Raw genomic sequence first — 21141 nt, 5'->3', positions numbered from 1 at the left:
GCAGTAAAGACAAATTGTGCAAGCACATTCAAAGAATCTGCTTAGTTTCTTCAATTGTCCTTACCTTCAATATTGTAAAGAAATGGATGTGTGAGAAATAAAATGAAAATGCCGTGACCCGGATTCGAACCGGGGTTGCTGCGGCCACAACGCAGAGTACTAACCACTATACGATCACGGCAACTTAAACAAGCCAGGTAGGAGTCGACCATACAATCTGCTGATCCGTAGTCAGATGCGTTATCCATTGCGCCACTGGCCCAGCTGTCTTATGCCACTTGGAGTGTTCATCCTGTTTTTGAACCTGTTTCAAGCTTTGATGGTTATTGAAGTATATACAGAATCAAATTTTGAGAGTTGACTGTACACTTGCTGCAGGGCTTATTTCCCATAAACATCTCACAAACAATTTTTTTTGTGACTGCAAAATGATCTTTTCAGCCTGTGATGAACTTGCTCAGAGTCCATTCATTTGAGTTTCCTGTATTCAGGAATTTATGTCAGCTTTCCAGATTTCAAGAAAATGATTCACAAAGAAATGATTCAAAGTATGGAAAGATAGCTTCACAATAAGCAGTAAAGACAAATTGTGCAAGCACATTCAAAGAATCTGCTTAGTTTCTTCAATTGTCCTTACCTTCAATATTGTAAAGAAATGGATGTGTTAGAAATAAAATGAAAATGCCGTGACCCGGATTCGAACCGGGGTTGCTGCGGCCACAACGCAGAGTACTAACCACTATACGATCACGGCAACTTAAACGAGCCAGGTAGGAGTCGAACCTACAATCTTCTGATCCGTAGTCAGACGCGTTATCCATTGCGCCACTGGCCCAGCTGTCTTAAACCACTTTGGAGTGTTCATCATGTTTTTGAACCTGTTTCAAGCTTTGATGGTTGTTGCAGTATATACAGAATCAAATTTTCAGAGTTGACTGTACACTTGCTGCAGGGCTTATTTCCCATAAACATCTCACAAACAATTTTCTTTGTGACAACAAAATAATCTTTTCAGCCTGTGATGAACTTGCTCAGAGTCCATTCATTTGAGTTTCCTGTATTCAGGAATTTATGTCAGCTTTCCAGATTTCAAGAAAATGATTCACAAAGAAATGATTCAAAGTATGGAAAGATAGCTTCACAATAAGCAGTAAAGACAAATTGTGCAAGCACATTCAAAGAATCTGCTTAGTTTCTTCAATTGTCCTTACCTTCAATATTGTAAAGAAATGGATGTGTGAGAAATAAAATGAAAATGCCGTGACCCGGATTCGAACCGGGGTTGCTGCGGCCACAACGCAGAGTACTAACCACTATACGATCACGGCAACTTAAACGAGCCAGGTAGGAGTCGAACATACAATCAGCTGATCCGTAGTCAGATGCGTTATCCATTGCGCCACTGGCCCAGCTGTCTTATGCCACTTGGAGTGTTCATCCTGTTTTTGAACCTGTTTCAAGCTTTGATGGTTATTGAAGTATATACAGAATCAAATTTTGAGAGTTGACTGTACACTTGCTGCAGGGCTTATTTCCCATAAACATCTCACAAACAATTTTTTTTGTGACTGCAAAATGATCTTTTCAGCCTGTGATGAACTTGCTCAGAGTCCATTCATTTGAGTTTCCTGTATTCAGGAATTTATGTCAGCTTTCCAGATTTCAAGAAAATGATTCACAAAGAAATGATTCAAAGTATGGAAAGATAGCTTCACAATAAGCAGTAAAGACAAATTGTGCAAGCACATTCAAAGAATCTGCTTAGTTTCTTCAATTGTCCTTACCTTCAATATTGTAAAGAAATGGATGTGTTAGAAATAAAATGAAAATGCCGTGACCCGGATTCGAACCAGGGTTGCTGCGGCCACAACGCAGAGTACTAACCACTATACGATCACGACAACTTAAAAGAGGCAGGTAGGAGTCGAACCTACAATCTTCTGATCCGTAGTCAAACGCGTTATCCATTGCGCCACTGGCCCAGCTGTCTTAAACCACTTTGGAGTGTTCATCATGTTTTTGAACCTGTTTCAAGCTTTGATGGTTGTTGAAGTATATACAGAATCAAATTTTCAGAGTTGACTGTACACTTGCTGCAGGGCTTATTTCCCATAAACATCTCACAAACAATTTTCTTTGTGACAACAAAATAATCTTTTCAGCCTGTGATGAACTTGCTCAGAGTCCATTCATTTGAGTTTCCTGTATTCAGGAATTTATGTCAGCTTTCCAGATTTCAAGAAAATGATTCACAAAGAAATGATTCAAAGTATGGAAAGATAGCTTCACAATAAGCAGTAAAGACAAATTGTGCAAGCACATTCAAAGAATCTGCTTAGTTTCTTCAATTGTCCTTACCTTCAATATTGTAAAGAAATGGATGAGTGAGAAATAAAATGAAAATGCCGTGACCCGGATTCGAACCTGGGTTGCTGCGGCCACAACGCAGAGTACTAACCACTATACGATCACGGCAACTTAAACGAGCCAGGTAGGAGTCGAACCTACAATCTTCTGATCCGTAGTCAGACGCGTTATCCATTGCGCCACTGGCCCAGCTGTCTTATACTACTTTGGAGTGTTCATCATGTTTTGGAACCTGTTTCAAGCTTTGATGGTTATTCAAGTATATACAGAATCAAATTTTGAGAGTTGACTGTACACTTGCTGCAGGGCTTATTTCCCATAAACATCTCACAATTTTCTTTGCGACTGCAAAATGATCTTTTCAGCCTGTGATGAAGTTGCTCAGAGTCCATTCATTTGAGTTTCCTGTATTCAGGAATTTATGTCAGCTTTCCAGATTTCAAGAAAACGATTCACAAAGAAATGATCAAGAAATGATTCAAAGTATGGAAAGATAGCTTCACAATAAGCAGTAAAGACAAATTGTGCAAGCACATTCAAAGAATCTGCTTAGTTTCTTCAATTGTCCTTACCTTCAATATTGTAAAGAAATGGATGTGTGAGAAATAAAATGAAAATGCCGTGACCCGGATTCGAACCGGGGTTGCTGCGGCCACAACGCAGAGTACTAACCACTATACGATCACGGCAACTTAAACGAGCCAGGTAGGAGTCGAACCTACAATCTTCTGATCCGTAGTCAGACGCGTTATCCATTGCGCCACTGGCCCAGCTGTCTTAAACCCCTTTGGAGTGTTCATCATGTTTTTGAACCTGTTTCAAGCTTTGATGGTTATTGAAGTATATACAGAATCAAATTTTGAGAGTTGACTGTACACTTGCTGCAGGGCTTATTTCCCATAAACATCTCACAAACAATTTTCTTTGTGACTGCAAAATGATCTTTTCAGCCTGTGATGAACTTGCTCAGAGTCAATTCATTTGAGTTTCCTGTATTCAGGAATTTATGTCAGCTTTCCAGATTTCAAGAAAACGATTCACAAAGAAATGATCAAGAAATGATTCAAAGTATGGAAAGATAGCTTCACAATAAGCAGTAAAGACAAATTGTGCAAGCACATTCAAAGAATCTGCTTAGTTTCTTCAATTGTCCTTACCTTCAATATTGTAAAGAAATGGATGTGTGAGAAATAAAATGAAAATGCCGTGACCCGGATTCGAACCGGGGTTGCTGCGGCCACAACGCAGAGTACTAACCACTATACGATCACGGCAACTTAAACAAGCCAGGTAGGAGTCGACCATACAATCTGCTGATCCGTAGTCAGATGCGTTATCCATTGCGCCACTGGCCCAGCTGTCTTATGCCACTTGGAGTGTTCATCCTGTTTTTGAACCTGTTTCAAGCTTTGATGGTTATTGAAGTATATACAGAATCAAATTTTGAGAGTTGACTGTACACTTGCTGCAGGGCTTATTTCCCATAAACATCTCACAAACAATTTTTTTTGTGACTGCAAAATGATCTTTTCAGCCTGTGATGAACTTGCTCAGAGTCCATTCATTTGAGTTTCCTGTATTCAGGAATTTATGTCAGCTTTCCAGATTTCAAGAAAATGATTCACAAAGAAATGATTCAAAGTATGGAAAGATAGCTTCACAATAAGCAGTAAAGACAAATTGTGCAAGCACATTCAAAGAATCTGCTTAGTTTCTTCAATTGTCCTTACCTTCAATATTGTAAAGAAATGGATGTGTTAGAAATAAAATGAAAATGCCGTGACCCGGATTCGAACCGGGGTTGCTGCGGCCACAACGCAGAGTACTAACCACTATACGATCACGGCAACTTAAACGAGCCAGGTAGGAGTCGAACCTACAATCTTCTGATCCGTAGTCAGACGCGTTATCCATTGCGCCACTGGCCCAGCTGTCTTAAACCACTTTGGAGTGTTCATCATGTTTTTGAACCTGTTTCAAGCTTTGATGGTTGTTGCAGTATATACAGAATCAAATTTTCAGAGTTGACTGTACACTTGCTGCAGGGCTTATTTCCCATAAACATCTCACAAACAATTTTCTTTGTGACAACAAAATAATCTTTTCAGCCTGTGATGAACTTGCTCAGAGTCCATTCATTTGAGTTTCCTGTATTCAGGAATTTATGTCAGCTTTCCAGATTTCAAGAAAATGATTCACAAAGAAATGATTCAAAGTATGGAAAGATAGCTTCACAATAAGCAGTAAAGACAAATTGTGCAAGCACATTCAAAGAATCTGCTTAGTTTCTTCAATTGTCCTTACCTTCAATATTGTAAAGAAATGGATGTGTGAGAAATAAAATGAAAATGCCGTGACCCGGATTCGAACCGGGGTTGCTGCGGCCACAACGCAGAGTACTAACCACTATACGATCACGGCAACTTAAACGAGCCAGGTAGGAGTCGAACATACAATCAGCTGATCCGTAGTCAGATGCGTTATCCATTGCGCCACTGGCCCAGCTGTCTTATGCCACTTGGAGTGTTCATCCTGTTTTTGAACCTGTTTCAAGCTTTGATGGTTATTGAAGTATATACAGAATCAAATTTTGAGAGTTGACTGTACACTTGCTGCAGGGCTTATTTCCCATAAACATCTCACAAACAATTTTTTTTGTGACTGCAAAATGATCTTTTCAGCCTGTGATGAACTTGCTCAGAGTCCATTCATTTGAGTTTCCTGTATTCAGGAATTTATGTCAGCTTTCCAGATTTCAAGAAAATGATTCACAAAGAAATGATTCAAAGTATGGAAAGATAGCTTCACAATAAGCAGTAAAGACAAATTGTGCAAGCACATTCAAAGAATCTGCTTAGTTTCTTCAATTGTCCTTACCTTCAATATTGTAAAGAAATGGATGTGTTAGAAATAAAATGAAAATGCCGTGACCCGGATTCGAACCAGGGTTGCTGCGGCCACAACGCAGAGTACTAACCACTATACGATCACGACAACTTAAAAGAGGCAGGTAGGAGTCGAACCTACAATCTTCTGATCCGTAGTCAAACGCGTTATCCATTGCGCCACTGGCCCAGCTGTCTTAAACCACTTTGGAGTGTTCATCATGTTTTTGAACCTGTTTCAAGCTTTGATGGTTGTTGAAGTATATACAGAATCAAATTTTCAGAGTTGACTGTACACTTGCTGCAGGGCTTATTTCCCATAAACATCTCACAAACAATTTTCTTTGTGACAACAAAATAATCTTTTCAGCCTGTGATGAACTTGCTCAGAGTCCATTCATTTGAGTTTCCTGTATTCAGGAATTTATGTCAGCTTTCCAGATTTCAAGAAAATGATTCACAAAGAAATGATTCAAAGTATGGAAAGATAGCTTCACAATAAGCAGTAAAGACAAATTGTGCAAGCACATTCAAAGAATCTGCTTAGTTTCTTCAATTGTCCTTACCTTCAATATTGTAAAGAAATGGATGAGTGAGAAATAAAATGAAAATGCCGTGACCCGGATTCGAACCTGGGTTGCTGCGGCCACAACGCAGAGTACTAACCACTATACGATCACGGCAACTTAAACGAGCCAGGTAGGAGTCGAACCTACAATCTTCTGATCCGTAGTCAGACGCGTTATCCATTGCGCCACTGGCCCAGCTGTCTTATACCACTTTGGAGTGTTCATCATGTTTTTGAACCTGTTTCAAGCTTTGATGGTTGTTGAAGTATATACAGAATCAAATTTTCAGAGTTGACTGTACACTTGCTGCAGGGCTTATTTCCCATAAACATCTCACAAACAATTTTCTTTGTGACTGCAAAATAATCTTTTCAGCCTGTGATGAACTTGCTCAGAGTCCATTCATTTGAGTTTCCTGTATTCAGGAATTTATGTCAGCTTTCCAGATTTCAAGAAAACGATTCACAAAGAAATGATCAAGAAATGATTCAAAGTATGGAAAGATAGCTTCACAATAAGCAGTAAAGACAAATTGTGCAAGCACATTCAAAGAATCTGCTTAGTTTCTTCAATTGTCCTTACCTTCAATATTGTAAAGAAATGGATGTGTGAGAAATAAAATGAAAATGCCGTGACCCGGATTCGAACCGGGGTTGCTGCGGCCACAACGCAGAGTACTAACCACTACACGATCACGGCAACTTAAACGAGCCAGGTAGGAGTCGAACATACAATCTGCTGATCCGTAGTCAGATGCGTTATCCATTGCGCCACTGGCCCAGCTGTCTTATGCCACTTGGAGTGTTCATCCTGTTTTTGAACCTGTTTCAAGCTTTGATGGTTATTGAAGTATATACAGAATCAAATTTTGAGAGTTGACTGTACACTTGCTGCAGGGCTTATTTCCCATAAACATCTCACAAACAATTTTCTTTGTGACTGCAAAATGATCTTTTCAGCCTGTGATGAACTTGCTCAGAGTCCATTCATTTGAGTTTCCTGTATTCAGGAATTTATGTCAGCTTTCCAGATTTCAAGAAAATGATTCACAAAGAAATGATTCAAAGTATGGAAAGATAGCTTCACAATAAGCAGTAAAGACAAATTGTGCAAGCACATTCAAAGAATCTGCTTAGTTTCTTCAATTGTCCTTACCTTCAATATTGTAAAGAAATGGATGTGTGAGAAATAAAATGAAAATGCCGTGACCCGGATTCGAACCGGGGTTGCTGCGGCCACAACGCAGAGTACTAACCACTATACGATCACGGCAACTTAAACGAGCCAGGTAGGAGTCGAACCTACAATCTTCTGATCCGTAGTCAGACGCGTTATCCATTGCGCCACTGGCCCAGCTGTCTTATACCACTTTGGAGTGTTCATCATGTTTTGGAACCTGTTTCAAGCTTTGATGGTTATTCAAGTATATACAGAATCAAATTTTGAGAGTTGACTGTACACTTGCTGCAGGGCTTATTTCCCATAAACATCTCACAATTTTCTTTGCGACTGCAAAATGATCTTTTCAGCCTGTGATGAAGTTGCTCAGAGTCCATTCATTTGAGTTTCCTGTATTCAGGAATTTATGTCAGCTTTCCAGATTTCAAGAAAACGATTCACAAAGAAATGATCAAGAAATGATTCAAAGTATGGAAAGATAGCTTCACAATAAGCAGTAAAGACAAATTGTGCAAGCACATTCAAAGAATCTGCTTAGTTTCTTCAATTGTCCTTACCTTCAATATTGTAAAGAAATGGATGTGTGAGAAATAAAATGAAAATGCCGTGACCCGGATTCGAACCGGGGTTGCTGCGGCCACAACGCAGAGTACTAACCACTATACGATCACGGCAACTTAAACGAGCCAGGTAGGAGTCGAACATACAATCTGCTGATCCGTAGTCAGATGCGTTATCCATTGCGCCACTGGCCCAGCTGTCTTATGCCACTTGGAGTGTTCATCCTGTTTTTGAACCTGTTTCAAGCTTTGATGGTTATTGAAGTATATACAGAATCAAATTTTGAGAGTTGACTGTACACTTGCTGCAGGGCTTATTTCCCATAAACATCTCACAAACAATTTTTTTTGTGACTGCAAAATGATCTTTTCAGCCTGTGATGAACTTGCTCAGAGTCCATTCATTTGAGTTTCCTGTATTCAGGAATTTATGTCAGCTTTCCAGATTTCAAGCAAATGATTCACAAAGAAATGATTCAAAGTATGGAAAGATAGCTTCACAATAAGCAGTAAAGACAAATTGTGCAAGCACATTCAAAGAATCTGCTTAGTTTCTTCAATTGTCCTTACCTTCAATATTGTAAAGAAATGGATGTGTGAGAAATAAAATGAAAATGCCGTGACCCGGATTCGAACCGGGGTTGCTGCGGCCACAACGCAGAGTACTAACCACTATACGATCACGGCAACTTAAACGAGCCAGGTAGGAGTAGAACCTACAATCTTCTGATCCGTAGTCAGACGCGTTATCCATTGCGCCACTGGCCCAGCTGTCTTAAACCACTTTGGAGTGTTCATCATGTTTTTGAACCTGTTTCAAGCTTTGATGGTTGTTGAAGTATATACAGAATCAAATTTTCAGAGTTGACTGTACACTTGCTGCAGGGCTTATTTCCCATAAACATCTCACAAACAATTTTCTTTGTGACAACAAAATAATCTTTTCAGCCTGTGATGAACTTGCTCAGAGTCCATTCATTTGAGTTTCCTGTATTCAGGAATTTATGTCAGCTTTCCAGATTTCAAGAAAATGATTCACAAAGAAATGATTCAAAGTATGGAAAGATAGCTTCACAATAAGCAGTAAAGACAAATTGTGCAAGCACATTCAAAGAATCTGCTTAGTTTCTTCAATTGTCCTTACCTTCAATATTGTAAAGAAATGGATGTGTGAGAAATAAAATGAAAATGCCGTGACCCGGATTCGAACCGGGGTTGCTGCGGCCACAACGCAGAGTACTAACCACTATACGATCACGGCAACTTAAACGAGCCAGGTAGGAGTCGAACCTACAATCTTCTGATCCGTAGTCAGACGCGTTATCCATTGCGCCACTGGCCCAGCTGTCTTAAACCACTTTGGAGTGTTCATCATGTTTTTGAACCTGTTTCAAGCTTTGATGGTTGTTGAAGTATATACAGAATCAAATTTTCAGAGTTGACTGTACACTTGCTGCAGGGCTTATTTCCCATAAACATCTCACAAACAATTTTCTTTGTGACAACAAAATAATCTTTTCAGCCTGTGATGAACTTGCTCAGAGTCCATTCATTTGAGTTTCCTGTATTCAGGAATTTATGTCAGCTTTCCAGATTTCAAGAAAATGATTCACAAAGAAATTATTCAAAGTATGGAAAGATAGCTTCACAATAAGCAGTAAAGACAAATTGTGCAAGCACATTCAAAGAATCTGCTTAGTTTCTTCAATTGTCCTTACCTTCAATATTGTAAAGAAATGGATGTGTGAGAAATAAAATGAAAATGCCATGACCCAGATTCGAACCGGGGTTGCTGCGGCCACAACACAGAGTACTAACCACTATACAATCACGGCAACTTAGACGAGCCAGGAAGGAGTCGAACCTACAATCTTCTGATCCGTAGTCAGACGCGTTATCCATTGCGCCACTGGCCCAGCTGTCTTATACCACTTTGGAGTGTTCATCATGTTTTTGAACCTGTTTCAAGCTTTGATGGTTGTTGAAGTATATACAGAATCAAATTTTCAGAGTTGACTGTACACTTGCTGCAGGGCTTATTTCCCATAAACATCTCACAAACAATTTTCTTTGTGACTGCAAAATAATCTTTTCAGCCTGTGATGAACTTGCTCAGAGTCCATTCATTTGAGTTTCCTGTATTCAGGAATTTATGTCAGCTTTCCAGATTTCAAGAAAACGATTCACAAAGAAATGATCAAGAAATGATTCAAAGTATGGAAAGATAGCTTCACAATAAGCAGTAAAGACAAATTGTGCAAGCACATTCAAAGAATCTGCTTAGTTTCTTCAATTGTCCTTACCTTCAATATTGTAAAGAAATGGATGTGTGAGAAATAAAATGAAAATGCCGTGACCCAGATTCGAACCGGGGTTGCTGCGGCCACAACGCAGAGTACTAACCACTATACAATCACGGCAACTTAAACGAGCCAGGTAGGAGTCGAACATACAATCTGCTGATCCGTAGTCAGATGCGTTATCCATTGCGCCACTGGCCCAGCTGTCTTATGCCACTTGGAGTGTTCATCCTGTTTTTGAACCTGTTTCAAGCTTTGATGGTTATTGAAGTATATACAGAATCAAATTTTGAGAGTTGACTGTACACTTGCTGCAGGGCTTATTTCCCATAAACATCTCACAAACAATTTTTTTTGTGACTGCAAAATGATCTTTTCAGCCTGTGATGAACTTGCTCAGAGTCCATTCATTTGAGTTTCCTGTATTCAGGAATTTATGTCAGCTTTCCAGATTTCAAGAAAATGATTCACAAAGAAATGATTCAAAGTATGGAAAGATAGCTTCACAATAAGCAGTAAAGACAAATTGTGCAAGCACATTCAAAGAATCTGCTTAGTTTCTTCAATTGTCCTTACCTTCAATATTGTAAAGAAATGGATGTGTGAGAAATAAAATGAAAATGCCGTGACCCGGATTCGAACCGGGGTTGCTGCGGCCACAACGCAGAGTACTAACCACTATACGATCACGGCAACTTAAACGAGCCAGGTAGGAGTAGAACCTACAATCTTCTGATCCGTAGTCAGACGCGTTATCCATTGCGCCACTGGCCCAGCTGTCTTAAACCACTTTGGAGTGTTCATCATGTTTTTGAACCTGTTTCAAGCTTTGATGGTTGTTGAAGTATATACAGAATCAAATTTTCAGAGTTGACTGTACACTTGCTGCAGGGCTTATTTCCCATAAACATCTCACAAACAATTTTCTTTGTGACAACAAAATAATCTTTTCAGCCTGTGATGAACTTGCTCAGAGTCCATTCATTTGAGTTTCCTGTATTCAGGAATTTATGTCAGCTTTCCAGATTTCAAGAAAATGATTCACAAAGAAATGATTCAAAGTATGGAAAGATAGCTTCACAATAAGCAGTAAAGACAAATTGTGCAAGCACATTCAAAGAATCTGCTTAGTTTCTTCAATTGTCCTTACCTTCAATATTGTAAAGAAATGGATGTGTGAGAAATAAAATGAAAATGCCGTGACCCGGATTCGAACCGGGGTTGCTGCGGCCACAACGCAGAGTACTAACCACTATACGATCACGGCAACTTAAACGAGCCAGGTAGGAGTCGAACCTACAATCTTCTGATCCGTAGTCAGACGCGTTATCCATTGCGCCACTGGCCCAGCTGTCTTAAACCACTTTGGAGTGTTCATCATGTTTTTGAACCTGTTTCAAGCTTTGATGGTTGTTGAAGTATATACATGATCAAATTTTCAGAGTTGACTGTACACTTGCTGCAGGGCTTATTTCCCATAAACATCTCACAAACAATTTTCTTTGTGACAACAAAATAATCTTTTCAGCCTGTGATGAACTTGCTCAGAGTCCATTCATTTGAGTTTCCTGTATTCAGGAATTTATGTCAGCTTTCCAGATTTCAAGAAAATGATTCACAAAGAAATGATTCAAAGTATGGAAAGATAGCTTCACAATAAGCAGTAAAGACAAATTGTGCAAGCACATTCAAAGAATCTGCTTAGTTTCTTCAATTGTCCTTACCTTCAATATTGTAAAGAAATGGATGTGTGAGAAATAAAATGAAAATGCCATGACCCAGATTCGAACCGGGGTTGCTGCGGCCACAACACAGAGTACTAACCACTATACAATCACGGCAACTTAAACGAGCCAGGAAGGAGTCGAACCTACAATCTTCTGATCCGTAGTCAGACGCGTTATCCATTGCGCCACTGGCCCAGCTGTCTTATACCACTTTGGAGTGTTCATCATGTTTTTGAACCTGTTTCAAGCTTTGATGGTTGTTGAAGTATATACAGAATCAAATTTTCAGAGTTGACTGTACACTTGCTGCAGGGCTTATTTCCCATAAACATCTCACAAACAATTTTCTTTGTGACTGCAAAATAATTTTTTCAGCCTGTGATGAACTTGCTCAGAGTCCATTCATTTGAGTTTCCTGTATTCAGGAATTTATGTCAGCTTTCCAGATTTCAAGAAAACGATTCACAAAGAAATGATCAAGAAATGATTCAAAGTATGGAAAGATAGCTTCACAATAAGCAGTAAAGACAAATTGTGCAAGCACATTCAAAGAATCTGCTTAGTTTCTTCAATTGTCCTTACCTTCAATATTGTAAAGAAATGGATGTGTGAGAAATAAAATGAAAATGCCGTGACCCAGATTCGAACCGGGGTTGCTGCGGCCACAACGCAGAGTACTAACCACTATACAATCACGGCAACTTAAACGAGCCAGGTAGGAGTCGAACATACAATCTGCTGATCCGTAGTCAGATGCGTTATCCATTGCGCCACTGGCCCAGCTGTCTTATGCCACTTGGAGTGTTCATCCTGTTTTTGAACCTGTTTCAAGCTTTGATGGTTATTGAAGTATATACAGAATCAAATTTTGAGAGTTGACTGTACACTTGCTGCAGGGCTTATTTCCCATAAACATCTCACAAACAATTTTTTTTGTGACTGCAAAATGATCTTTTCAGCCTGTGATGAACTTGCTCAGAGTCCATTCATTTGAGTTTCCTGTATTCAGGAATTTATGTCAGCTTTCCAGATTTCAAGAAAATGATTCACAAAGAAATGATTCAAAGTATGGAAAGATAGCTTCACAATAAGCAGTAAAGACAAATTGTGCAAGCACATTCAAAGAATCTGCTTAGTTTCTTCAATTGTCCTTACCTTCAATATTGTAAAGAAATGGATGTGTGAGAAATAAAATGAAAATGCCGTGACCCGGATTTGAACCAGGGTTGCTGCGGCCACAACGCAGAGTACTAACCACTATACGATCACGGCAACTTAAACGAGCCAGGTAGGAGTTGAACCTACAATCTTCTGATCCGTAGTCAGACGCGTTATGCATTGCGCCACTGGCCCAGCTGTCTTATACCACTTTGGAGTGTTCATCATGTTTTTGAACCTGTTTCAAGCTTTGATGGTTATTGAAGTATATACAGAATCAAATTTTGAGAGTTGACTGTACACTTGCTGCAGGGCTTATTTCCCATAAACATCTCACAAACAATTTTCTTTGCGACTGCAAAATGATCTTTTCAGCCTGTGATGAACTTGCTCAGAGTCAATTCATTTGAGTTTCCTGTATTCAGGAATTTATGTCAGCTTTCCAGATTTCAAGAAAACGATTCACAAAGAAATGATCAAGAAATGATTCAAAGTATGGAAAGATAGCTTCACAATAAGCAGTAAAGACAAATTGTGCAAGCACATTCAAAGAATCTGCTTAGTTTCTTCAATTGTCCTTACCTTCAATATTGTAAAGAAATGGATGTGTGAGAAATAAAATGAAAATGCCGTGACCCGGATTCGAACCGGGGTTGCTGCGGCCACAACGCAGAGTACTAACCACTATACGATCACGGCAACTTAAACGAGCCAGGTAGGAGTCGAACATACAATCTGCTGATCCGTAGTCAGATGCGTTATCCATTGCGCCACTGGCCCAGCTGTCTTATGCCACTTGGAGTGTTCATCCTGTTTTTGAACCTGTTTCAAGCTTTGATGGTTGTTGAAGTATATACAGAATCAAATTTTCAGAGTTGACTGTACACTTGCTGCAGGGCTTATTTCCCATAAACATCTCACAAACAATTTTCTTTGTGACTGCAAAATAATCTTTTCAGCCTGTGATGAACTTGCTCAGAGTCCATTCATTTGAGTTTCCTGTATTCAGGAATTTATGTCAGCTTTCCAGATTTCAAGAAAACGATTCACAAAGAAATGATCAAGAAATGATTCAAAGTATGGAAAGATAGCTTCACAATAAGCAGTAAAGACAAATTGTGCAAGCACATTCAAAGAATCTGCTTAGTTTCTTCAATTGTCCTTACCTTCAATATTGTAAAGAAATGGATGTGTGAGAAATAAAATGAAAATGCCGTGACCCAGATTCGAACCGGGGTTGCTGCGGCCACAACGCAGAGTACTAACCACTATACAATCACGGCAACTTAAACGAGCCAGGTAGGAGTCGAACATACAATCTGCTGATCCGTAGTCAGATGCGTTATCCATTGCGCCACTGGCCCAGCTGTCTTATGCCACTTGGAGTGTTCATCCTGTTTTTGAACCTGTTTCAAGCTTTGATGGTTATTGAAGTATATACAGAATCAAATTTTGAGAGTTGACTGTACACTTGCTGCAGGGCTTATTTCCCATAAACATCTCACAAACAATTTTTTTTGTGACTGCAAAATGATCTTTTCAGCCTGTGATGAACTTGCTCAGAGTCCATTCATTTGAGTTTCCTGTATTCAGGAATTTATGTCAGCTTTCCAGATTTCAAGAAAATGATTCACAAAGAAATGATTCAAAGTATGGAAAGATAGCTTCACAATAAGCAGTAAAGACAAATTGTGCAAGCACATTCAAAGAATCTGCTTAGTTTCTTCAATTGTCCTTACCTTCAATATTGTAAAGAAATGGATGTGTGAGAAATAAAATGAAAATGCCGTGACCCGGATTTGAACCGGGGTTGCTGCGGCCACAACGCAGAGTACTAACCACTATACGATCACGGCAACTTAAACGAGCCAGGTAGGAGTTGAACCTACAATCTTCTGATCTGTAGTCAGACGCGTTATGCATTGCGCCACTGGCCCAGCTGTCTTATACCACTTTGGAGTGTTCATCATGTTTTGGAACCTGTTTCAAGCTTTGATGGTTATTGAAGTATATACAGAATCAAATTTTGAGAGTTGACTGTACACTTGCTGCAGGGCTTATTTCCCATAAACATCTCACAAACAATTTTCTTTGCGACTGCAAAATGATCTTTTCAGCCTGTGATGAACTTGCTCAGAGTCAATTCATTTGAGTTTCCTGTATTCAGGAATTTATGTCAGCTTTCCAGATTTCAAGAAAACGATTCACAAAGAAATGATCAAGAAATGATTCAAAGTATGGAAAGATAGCTTCACAATAAGCAGTAAAGACAAATTGTGCAAGCACATTCAAAGAATCTGCTTAGTTTCTTCAATTGTCCTAACCTTCAATATTGTAAAGAAATGGATGTGTGAGAAATAAAATGAAAATGCCGTGACCCGGATTCGAACCGGGGTTGCTGCGGCCACAACGCAGAGTACTAACCACTATACGATCACGGCAACTTAAACGAGCCAGGTAGGAGTCGAACATACAATCTGCTGATCCGTAGTCAGATGCGTTATCCATTGCGCCACTGGCCCAGCTGTCTTATGCCACTTGGAGTGTTCATCCTGTTTTTGAACCTGTTTCAAGCTTTGATGGTTATTGAAGTATATACAGAATCAAATTTTGAGAGTTGACTGTACACTTGCTGCAGGGCTTATTTCCCATAAACATCTCACAAACAATTTTTTTTGTGACTGCAAAATGATCTTTTCAGCCTGTGATGAACTTGCTCAGAGTCCATTCATTTGAGTTTCCTGTATTCAGGAATTTATGTCAGCTTTCCAGATTTCAAGAAAATGATTCACAAAGAAATGATTCAAAGTATGGAAAGATAGCTTCACAATAAGCAGTAAAGACAAATTGTGCAAGCACATTCAAAGAATCTGCTTAGTTTCTTCAATTGTCCTTACCTTCAATATTGTAAAGAAATGGATGTGTGAGAAATAAAATGAAAATGCCGTGACCCGGATTCGAACCGGGGTTGCTGCAGCCACAACGCAGAGTACTAACCACTATACGATCACGGCAACTTAAACGAGCCAGGTAGGAGTCGAACCTACAATCTTCTGATCCGTAGTCAGACGCGTTATCCATTGCGCCACTGGCCCAGCTGTCTTATACTACTTTGGAGTGTTCATCATGTTTTGGAACCTGTTTCAAGCTTTGATGGTTATTCAAGTATATACAGAATCAAATTTTGAGAGTTGACTGTACACTTGCTGCAGGGCTTATTTCCCATAAACATCTCACAATTTTCTTTGCGACTGCAAAATGATCTTTTCAGCCTGTGATGAAGTTGCTCAGAGTCCATTCATTTGAGTTTCCTGTATTCAGGAATTTATGTCAGCTTTCCAGATTTCAAGAAAACGATTCACAAAGAAATGATCAAGAAATGATTCAAAGTATGGAAAGATAGCTTCACAATAAGCAGTAAAGACAAATTGTGCAAGCACATTCAAAGAATCTGCTTAGTTTCTTCAATTGTCCTTACCTTCAATATTGTAAAGAAATGGATGTGTGAGAAATAAAATGAAAATGCCGTGACCCGGATTCGAACCGGGGTTGCTGCGGCCACAACGCAGAGTACTAACCACTATACGATCACGGCAACTTAAACGAGCCAGGTAGGAGTCGAACCTACAATCTTCTGATCCGTAGTCAGACGCGTTATCCATTGCGCCACTGGCCCAGCTGTCTTAAACCCCTTTGGAGTGTTCATCATGTTTTTGAACCTGTTTCAAGCTTTGATGGTTATTGAAGTATATACAGAATCAAATTTTGAGAGTTGACTGTACACTTGCTGCAGGGCTTATTTCCCATAAACATCTCACAAACAATTTTCTTTGTGACTGCAAAATGATCTTTTCAGCCTGTGATGAACTTGCTCAGAGTCAATTCATTTGAGTTTCCTGTATTCAGGAATTTATGTCAGCTTTCCAGATTTCAAGAAAACGATTCACAAAGAAATGATCAAGAAATGATTCAAAGTATGGAAAGATAGCTTCACAATAAGCAGTAAAGACAAATTGTGCAAGCACATTCAAAGAATCTGCTTAGTTTCTTCAATTGTCCTTACCTTCAATATTGTAAAGAAATGGATGTGTGAGAAATAAAATGAAAATGCCGTGACCCGGATTCGAACCGGGGTTGCTGCGGCCACAACGCAGAGTACTAACCACTATACGATCACGGCAACTTAAACAAGCCAGGTAGGAGTCGACCATACAATCTGCTGATCCGTAGTCAGATGCGTTATCCATTGCGCCACTGGCCCAGCTGTCTTATGCCACTTGGAGTGTTCATCCTGTTTTTGAACCTGTTTCAAGCTTTGATGGTTATTGAAGTATATACAGAATCAAATTTTGAGAGTTGACTGTACACTTGCTGCAGGGCTTATTTCCCATAAACATCTCACAAACAATTTTTTTTGTGACTGCAAAATGATCTTTTCAGCCTGTGATGAACTTGCTCAGAGTCCATTCATTTGAGTTTCCTGTATTCAGGAATTTATGTCAGCTTTCCAGATTTCAAGAAAATGATTCACAAAGAAATGATTCAAAGTATGGAAAGATAGCTTCACAATAAGCAGTAAAGACAAATTGTGCAAGCACATTCAAAGAATCTGCTTAGTTTCTTCAATTGTCCTTACCTTCAATATTGTAAAGAAATGGATGTGTTAGAAATAAAATGAAAATGCCGTGACCCGGATTCGAACCGGGGTTGCTGCGGCCACAACGCAGAGTACTAACCACTATACGATAACGGCAACTTAAACGAGCCAGGTAGGAGTCGAACATACAATCTGCTGATCCGTAGTCAGATGCATTATCCATTGCGCCACTGGCCCAGCTGTCTTATGCCACTTGGAGTGTTCATCCTGTTTTTGAACCTGTTTCAAGCTTTGATGGTTATTGAAGTATATACAGAATCAAATTTTGAGAGTTGACTGTACACTTGCTGCAGGGCTTATTTCCCATAAACATCTCACAAACAATTTTTTTTGTGACTGCAAAATGATCTTTTCAGCCTGTGATGAACTTGCTCAGAGTCCATTCATTTGAGTTTCCTGTATTCAGGAATTTATGTCAGCTTTCCAGATTTCAAGAAAATGATTCACAAAGAAATGATTCAAAGTATGGAAAGATAGCTTCACAATAAGCAGTAAAGACAAATTGTGCAAGCACATTCAAAGAATCTGCTTAGTTTCTTCAATTGTCCTTACCTTCAATATTGTAAAGAAATGGATGTGTGAGAAATAAAATGAAAATGCCGTGACCCGGATTCGAACCAGGGTTGCTGCGGCCACAACGCAGAGTACTAACCACTATACGATCACGGCAACTTAAACGAGCCAGGTAGGAGTCGAACCTACAATCTTCTGATCCGTAGTCAGACGCGTTATCCATTGCGCCACTGGCCCAGCTGTCTTAAACCCCTTTGGAGTGTTCATCATGTTTTTGAACCTGTTTCAAGCTTTGATGGTTATTGAAGTATATACAGAATCAAATTTTGAGAGTTGACTGTACACTTGCTGCAGGGCTTATTTCCCATAAACATCTCACAAACAATTTTCTTTGTGACTGCAAAATGATCTTTTCAGCCTGTGATGAACTTGCTCAGAGTCAATTCATTTGAGTTTCCTGTATTCAGGAATTTATGTCAGCTTTCCAGATTTCAAGAAAACGATTCACAAAGAAATGATCAAGAAATGATTCAAAGTATGGAAAGATAGCTTCACAATAAGCAGTAAAGACAAATTGTGCAAGCACATTCAAAGAATCTGCTTAGTTTCTTCAATTGTCCTTACCTTCAATATTGTAAAGAAATGGATGTGTGAGAAATAAAATGAAAATGCCGTGACCCGGATTCGAACCGGGGTTGCTGCGGCCACAACGCAGAGTACTAACCACTATACGATCACGGCAACTTAAACGAGCCAGGTAGGAGTCGAACATACAATCAGCTGATCCGTAGTCAGATGCGTTATCCATTGCGCCACTGGCCCAGCTGTCTTATGCCACTTGGAGTGTTCATCCTGTTTTTGAACCTGTTTCAAGCTTTGATGGTTATTGAAGTATATACAGAATCAAATTTTGAGAGTTGACTGTACACTTGCTGCAGGGCTTATTTCCCATAAACATCTCACAAACAATTTTTTTTGTGACTGCAAAATGATCTTTTCAGCCTGTGATGAACTTGCTCAGAGTCCATTCATTTGAGTTTCCTGTATTCAGGAATTTATGTCAGCTTTCCAGATTTCAAGAAAATGATTCACAAAGAAATGATTCAAAGTATGGAAAGATAGCTTCACAATAAGCAGTAAAGACAAATTGTGCAAGCACATTCAAAGAATCTGCTTAGTTTCTTCAATTGTCCTTACCTTCAATATTGTAAAGAAATGGATGTGTTAGAAATAAAATGAAAATGCCGTGACCCGGATTCGAACCAGGGTTGCTGCGGCCACAACGCAGAGTACTAACCACTATACGATCACGGCAACTTAAACGAGCCAGGTAGGAGTCGAACCTACAATCTTCTGATCCGTAGTCAAACGCGTTATCCATTGCGCCACTGGCCCAGCTGTCTTAAACCACTTTGGAGTGTTCATCATGTTTTTGAACCTGTTTCAAGCTTTGATGGTTGTTGAAGTATATACAGAATCAAATTTTCAGAGTTGACTGTACACTTGCTGCAGGGCTTATTTCCCATAAACATCTCACAAACAATTTTCTTTGTGACAACAAAATAATCTTTTCAGCCTGTGATGAACTTGCTCAGAGTCCATTCATTTGAGTTTCCTGTATTCAGGAATTTATGTCAGCTTTCCAGATTTCAAGAAAATGATTCACAAAGAAATGATTCAAAGTATGGAAAGATAGCTTCACAATAAGCAGTAAAGACAAATTGTGCAAGCACATTCAAAGAATCTGCTTAGTTTCTTCAATTGTCCTTACCTTCAATATTGTAAAGAAATGGATGAGTGAGAAATAAAATGAAAATGCCGTGACCCGGATTCGAACCTGGGTTGCTGCGGCCACAACGCAGAGTACTAACCACTATACGATCACGGCAACTTAAACGAGCCAGGTAGGAGTCGAACCTACAATCTTCTGATCCGTAGTCAGACGCGTTATCCATTGCGCCACTGGCCCAGCTGTCTTATACCACTTTGGAGTGTTCATCATGTTTTTGAACCTGTTTCAAGCTTTGATGGTTGTTGAAGTATATACAGAATCAAATTTTCAGAGTTGACTGTACACTTGCTGCAGGGCTTATTTCCCATAAACATCACACAAACAATTTTCTTTGTGACTGCAAAATAATCTTTTCAGCCTGTGATGAACTTGCTCAGAGTCCATTCATTTGAGTTTCCTGTATTCAGGAATTTATGTCAGCTTTCCAGATTTCAAGAAAACGATTCACAAAGAAATGATCAAGAAATGATTCAAAGTATGGAAAGATAGCTTCACAATAAGCAGTAAAGACAAATTGTGCAAGCACATTCAAAGAATCTGCTTAGTTTCTTCAATTGTCCTTACCTTCAATATTGTAAAGAAATGGATGTGTGAGAAATAAAATGAAAATGCCGTGACCCGGATTCGAACCAGGGTTGCTGCGGCCACAACGCAGAGTACTAACCACTATACGATCACGGCAACTTAAACGAGCCAGGTAGGAGTCGAACCTCTAATCTTCTGATCCGTAGTCAGACGCGTTATCCATTGCGCCACCGGCCCAGCTGTCTTATACCACTTTGGAGTGTTCATCATGTTTTTGAACCTGTTTCAAGCTTTGATGGTTGTTGAAGTATATACAGAATCAAATTTTCCGAGTTGACTGTACACTTGCTGCAGGGCTTATTTCCCATAAACATCTCACAAACAATTTTCTTTGTGACTGCAAAATAATCTTTTCAGCCTGTGATGAACTTGCTCAGAGTCCATTCTTTTGAGTTTCCTGTATTCAGGAATTTATGTCAGCTTTCCAGATTTCAAGAAAACGATTCACAAAGAAATGATCAAGAAATGATTCAAAGTATGGAAAGATAGCTTCACAATAAGCAGTAAAGACAAATTGTGCAAGCACATTCAAAGAATCTGCTTAGTTTCTTCAATTGTCCTTACCTTCAATATTGTAAAGAAATGGATGTGTGAGAAATAAAATGAAAATGCCGTGACCCGGGGTTGCTGCGGCCACAACGCAGAGTACTAACCACTATACGATCACGGCAACTTAAACGAGCAAGGTAGGAGTCGAACCTACAATCTTCTGATCCGTAGTCAGAATCGTTATCCATTGCGCCACTGGCCCAGCTGTCTTATGCCACTTGGAGTGTTCATCATGTTTTTGAACCTGTTTCAAGCTTTGATGGTTATAGAAGTATATACAGAATCAAATTTTGAGAGTTG

General features: G+C 39.4%; 44 non-coding genes across 44 annotated transcripts; all 44 read right to left on the bottom strand.

Annotated features, from left to right (window-relative positions):
• Positions 1 to 109: 109 nt before the first annotated feature.
• On the bottom strand, positions 110 to 181 carry TRNAH-GUG (transfer RNA histidin (anticodon GUG)). Its single transcript has one exon. It is a non-coding gene; the product is annotated as a tRNA-His (tRNA).
• A 501-nt stretch (positions 182 to 682) lies between these two features.
• TRNAH-GUG (transfer RNA histidin (anticodon GUG)) lies at positions 683 to 754 on the bottom strand. The gene has a single exon. It is a non-coding gene; the product is annotated as a tRNA-His (tRNA).
• Positions 755 to 762: 8 nt separating this feature from the next.
• On the bottom strand, positions 763 to 835 carry TRNAR-ACG (transfer RNA arginine (anticodon ACG)). The gene has a single exon. It is a non-coding gene; the product is annotated as a tRNA-Arg (tRNA).
• A 421-nt stretch (positions 836 to 1256) lies between these two features.
• On the bottom strand, positions 1257 to 1328 carry TRNAH-GUG (transfer RNA histidin (anticodon GUG)). Its single transcript has one exon. It is a non-coding gene; the product is annotated as a tRNA-His (tRNA).
• A 1155-nt stretch (positions 1329 to 2483) lies between these two features.
• TRNAR-ACG (transfer RNA arginine (anticodon ACG)) lies at positions 2484 to 2556 on the bottom strand. The gene has a single exon. It is a non-coding gene; the product is annotated as a tRNA-Arg (tRNA).
• Positions 2557 to 2984: 428 nt separating this feature from the next.
• Positions 2985 to 3056, bottom strand: TRNAH-GUG (transfer RNA histidin (anticodon GUG)). The gene has a single exon. It is a non-coding gene; the product is annotated as a tRNA-His (tRNA).
• Positions 3057 to 3064: 8 nt separating this feature from the next.
• Positions 3065 to 3137, bottom strand: TRNAR-ACG (transfer RNA arginine (anticodon ACG)). The gene has a single exon. It is a non-coding gene; the product is annotated as a tRNA-Arg (tRNA).
• A 432-nt stretch (positions 3138 to 3569) lies between these two features.
• Positions 3570 to 3641, bottom strand: TRNAH-GUG (transfer RNA histidin (anticodon GUG)). Its single transcript has one exon. It is a non-coding gene; the product is annotated as a tRNA-His (tRNA).
• A 501-nt stretch (positions 3642 to 4142) lies between these two features.
• Positions 4143 to 4214, bottom strand: TRNAH-GUG (transfer RNA histidin (anticodon GUG)). The gene has a single exon. It is a non-coding gene; the product is annotated as a tRNA-His (tRNA).
• Positions 4215 to 4222: 8 nt separating this feature from the next.
• On the bottom strand, positions 4223 to 4295 carry TRNAR-ACG (transfer RNA arginine (anticodon ACG)). The gene has a single exon. It is a non-coding gene; the product is annotated as a tRNA-Arg (tRNA).
• A 421-nt stretch (positions 4296 to 4716) lies between these two features.
• Positions 4717 to 4788, bottom strand: TRNAH-GUG (transfer RNA histidin (anticodon GUG)). The gene has a single exon. It is a non-coding gene; the product is annotated as a tRNA-His (tRNA).
• Positions 4789 to 5943: 1155 nt separating this feature from the next.
• On the bottom strand, positions 5944 to 6016 carry TRNAR-ACG (transfer RNA arginine (anticodon ACG)). The gene has a single exon. It is a non-coding gene; the product is annotated as a tRNA-Arg (tRNA).
• Positions 6017 to 6448: 432 nt separating this feature from the next.
• TRNAH-GUG (transfer RNA histidin (anticodon GUG)) lies at positions 6449 to 6520 on the bottom strand. Its single transcript has one exon. It is a non-coding gene; the product is annotated as a tRNA-His (tRNA).
• Positions 6521 to 7021: 501 nt separating this feature from the next.
• Positions 7022 to 7093, bottom strand: TRNAH-GUG (transfer RNA histidin (anticodon GUG)). Its single transcript has one exon. It is a non-coding gene; the product is annotated as a tRNA-His (tRNA).
• Positions 7094 to 7101: 8 nt separating this feature from the next.
• TRNAR-ACG (transfer RNA arginine (anticodon ACG)) lies at positions 7102 to 7174 on the bottom strand. Its single transcript has one exon. It is a non-coding gene; the product is annotated as a tRNA-Arg (tRNA).
• Positions 7175 to 7602: 428 nt separating this feature from the next.
• On the bottom strand, positions 7603 to 7674 carry TRNAH-GUG (transfer RNA histidin (anticodon GUG)). Its single transcript has one exon. It is a non-coding gene; the product is annotated as a tRNA-His (tRNA).
• Positions 7675 to 8175: 501 nt separating this feature from the next.
• Positions 8176 to 8247, bottom strand: TRNAH-GUG (transfer RNA histidin (anticodon GUG)). The gene has a single exon. It is a non-coding gene; the product is annotated as a tRNA-His (tRNA).
• An 8-nt stretch (positions 8248 to 8255) lies between these two features.
• TRNAR-ACG (transfer RNA arginine (anticodon ACG)) lies at positions 8256 to 8328 on the bottom strand. The gene has a single exon. It is a non-coding gene; the product is annotated as a tRNA-Arg (tRNA).
• A 421-nt stretch (positions 8329 to 8749) lies between these two features.
• On the bottom strand, positions 8750 to 8821 carry TRNAH-GUG (transfer RNA histidin (anticodon GUG)). Its single transcript has one exon. It is a non-coding gene; the product is annotated as a tRNA-His (tRNA).
• Positions 8822 to 8829: 8 nt separating this feature from the next.
• TRNAR-ACG (transfer RNA arginine (anticodon ACG)) lies at positions 8830 to 8902 on the bottom strand. Its single transcript has one exon. It is a non-coding gene; the product is annotated as a tRNA-Arg (tRNA).
• Positions 8903 to 9403: 501 nt separating this feature from the next.
• Positions 9404 to 9476, bottom strand: TRNAR-ACG (transfer RNA arginine (anticodon ACG)). Its single transcript has one exon. It is a non-coding gene; the product is annotated as a tRNA-Arg (tRNA).
• Positions 9477 to 10481: 1005 nt separating this feature from the next.
• TRNAH-GUG (transfer RNA histidin (anticodon GUG)) lies at positions 10482 to 10553 on the bottom strand. The gene has a single exon. It is a non-coding gene; the product is annotated as a tRNA-His (tRNA).
• Positions 10554 to 10561: 8 nt separating this feature from the next.
• On the bottom strand, positions 10562 to 10634 carry TRNAR-ACG (transfer RNA arginine (anticodon ACG)). The gene has a single exon. It is a non-coding gene; the product is annotated as a tRNA-Arg (tRNA).
• Positions 10635 to 11055: 421 nt separating this feature from the next.
• TRNAH-GUG (transfer RNA histidin (anticodon GUG)) lies at positions 11056 to 11127 on the bottom strand. The gene has a single exon. It is a non-coding gene; the product is annotated as a tRNA-His (tRNA).
• Positions 11128 to 11135: 8 nt separating this feature from the next.
• On the bottom strand, positions 11136 to 11208 carry TRNAR-ACG (transfer RNA arginine (anticodon ACG)). Its single transcript has one exon. It is a non-coding gene; the product is annotated as a tRNA-Arg (tRNA).
• A 501-nt stretch (positions 11209 to 11709) lies between these two features.
• On the bottom strand, positions 11710 to 11782 carry TRNAR-ACG (transfer RNA arginine (anticodon ACG)). Its single transcript has one exon. It is a non-coding gene; the product is annotated as a tRNA-Arg (tRNA).
• Positions 11783 to 12787: 1005 nt separating this feature from the next.
• Positions 12788 to 12859, bottom strand: TRNAH-GUG (transfer RNA histidin (anticodon GUG)). Its single transcript has one exon. It is a non-coding gene; the product is annotated as a tRNA-His (tRNA).
• Positions 12860 to 12867: 8 nt separating this feature from the next.
• Positions 12868 to 12940, bottom strand: TRNAR-ACG (transfer RNA arginine (anticodon ACG)). Its single transcript has one exon. It is a non-coding gene; the product is annotated as a tRNA-Arg (tRNA).
• Positions 12941 to 13372: 432 nt separating this feature from the next.
• On the bottom strand, positions 13373 to 13444 carry TRNAH-GUG (transfer RNA histidin (anticodon GUG)). The gene has a single exon. It is a non-coding gene; the product is annotated as a tRNA-His (tRNA).
• A 1085-nt stretch (positions 13445 to 14529) lies between these two features.
• Positions 14530 to 14601, bottom strand: TRNAH-GUG (transfer RNA histidin (anticodon GUG)). Its single transcript has one exon. It is a non-coding gene; the product is annotated as a tRNA-His (tRNA).
• Positions 14602 to 14609: 8 nt separating this feature from the next.
• On the bottom strand, positions 14610 to 14682 carry TRNAC-ACA (transfer RNA cysteine (anticodon ACA)). The gene has a single exon. It is a non-coding gene; the product is annotated as a tRNA-Cys (tRNA).
• A 432-nt stretch (positions 14683 to 15114) lies between these two features.
• On the bottom strand, positions 15115 to 15186 carry TRNAH-GUG (transfer RNA histidin (anticodon GUG)). Its single transcript has one exon. It is a non-coding gene; the product is annotated as a tRNA-His (tRNA).
• Positions 15187 to 15687: 501 nt separating this feature from the next.
• Positions 15688 to 15759, bottom strand: TRNAH-GUG (transfer RNA histidin (anticodon GUG)). The gene has a single exon. It is a non-coding gene; the product is annotated as a tRNA-His (tRNA).
• An 8-nt stretch (positions 15760 to 15767) lies between these two features.
• TRNAR-ACG (transfer RNA arginine (anticodon ACG)) lies at positions 15768 to 15840 on the bottom strand. The gene has a single exon. It is a non-coding gene; the product is annotated as a tRNA-Arg (tRNA).
• Positions 15841 to 16268: 428 nt separating this feature from the next.
• Positions 16269 to 16340, bottom strand: TRNAH-GUG (transfer RNA histidin (anticodon GUG)). Its single transcript has one exon. It is a non-coding gene; the product is annotated as a tRNA-His (tRNA).
• An 8-nt stretch (positions 16341 to 16348) lies between these two features.
• Positions 16349 to 16421, bottom strand: TRNAR-ACG (transfer RNA arginine (anticodon ACG)). Its single transcript has one exon. It is a non-coding gene; the product is annotated as a tRNA-Arg (tRNA).
• A 432-nt stretch (positions 16422 to 16853) lies between these two features.
• Positions 16854 to 16925, bottom strand: TRNAH-GUG (transfer RNA histidin (anticodon GUG)). Its single transcript has one exon. It is a non-coding gene; the product is annotated as a tRNA-His (tRNA).
• Positions 16926 to 17999: 1074 nt separating this feature from the next.
• On the bottom strand, positions 18000 to 18071 carry TRNAH-GUG (transfer RNA histidin (anticodon GUG)). The gene has a single exon. It is a non-coding gene; the product is annotated as a tRNA-His (tRNA).
• Positions 18072 to 18079: 8 nt separating this feature from the next.
• On the bottom strand, positions 18080 to 18152 carry TRNAR-ACG (transfer RNA arginine (anticodon ACG)). Its single transcript has one exon. It is a non-coding gene; the product is annotated as a tRNA-Arg (tRNA).
• Positions 18153 to 18584: 432 nt separating this feature from the next.
• TRNAH-GUG (transfer RNA histidin (anticodon GUG)) lies at positions 18585 to 18656 on the bottom strand. Its single transcript has one exon. It is a non-coding gene; the product is annotated as a tRNA-His (tRNA).
• Positions 18657 to 19157: 501 nt separating this feature from the next.
• Positions 19158 to 19229, bottom strand: TRNAH-GUG (transfer RNA histidin (anticodon GUG)). The gene has a single exon. It is a non-coding gene; the product is annotated as a tRNA-His (tRNA).
• An 8-nt stretch (positions 19230 to 19237) lies between these two features.
• TRNAR-ACG (transfer RNA arginine (anticodon ACG)) lies at positions 19238 to 19310 on the bottom strand. Its single transcript has one exon. It is a non-coding gene; the product is annotated as a tRNA-Arg (tRNA).
• Positions 19311 to 19811: 501 nt separating this feature from the next.
• TRNAR-ACG (transfer RNA arginine (anticodon ACG)) lies at positions 19812 to 19884 on the bottom strand. Its single transcript has one exon. It is a non-coding gene; the product is annotated as a tRNA-Arg (tRNA).
• A 432-nt stretch (positions 19885 to 20316) lies between these two features.
• Positions 20317 to 20388, bottom strand: TRNAH-GUG (transfer RNA histidin (anticodon GUG)). The gene has a single exon. It is a non-coding gene; the product is annotated as a tRNA-His (tRNA).
• Between the last annotated feature and the right edge of the window lie 753 nt (positions 20389 to 21141).

The sequence above is a fragment of the Pseudophryne corroboree genome, chromosome 6 (genome assembly GCF_028390025.1).
Source record: "Pseudophryne corroboree isolate aPseCor3 chromosome 6, aPseCor3.hap2, whole genome shotgun sequence".
In the NCBI taxonomy this organism is placed as follows: domain Eukaryota; kingdom Metazoa; phylum Chordata; class Amphibia; order Anura; family Myobatrachidae; genus Pseudophryne; species Pseudophryne corroboree.
Note: the sequence above shows the minus strand (reverse complement) of the source record. Positions and strands in the feature narration are given on the sequence as shown.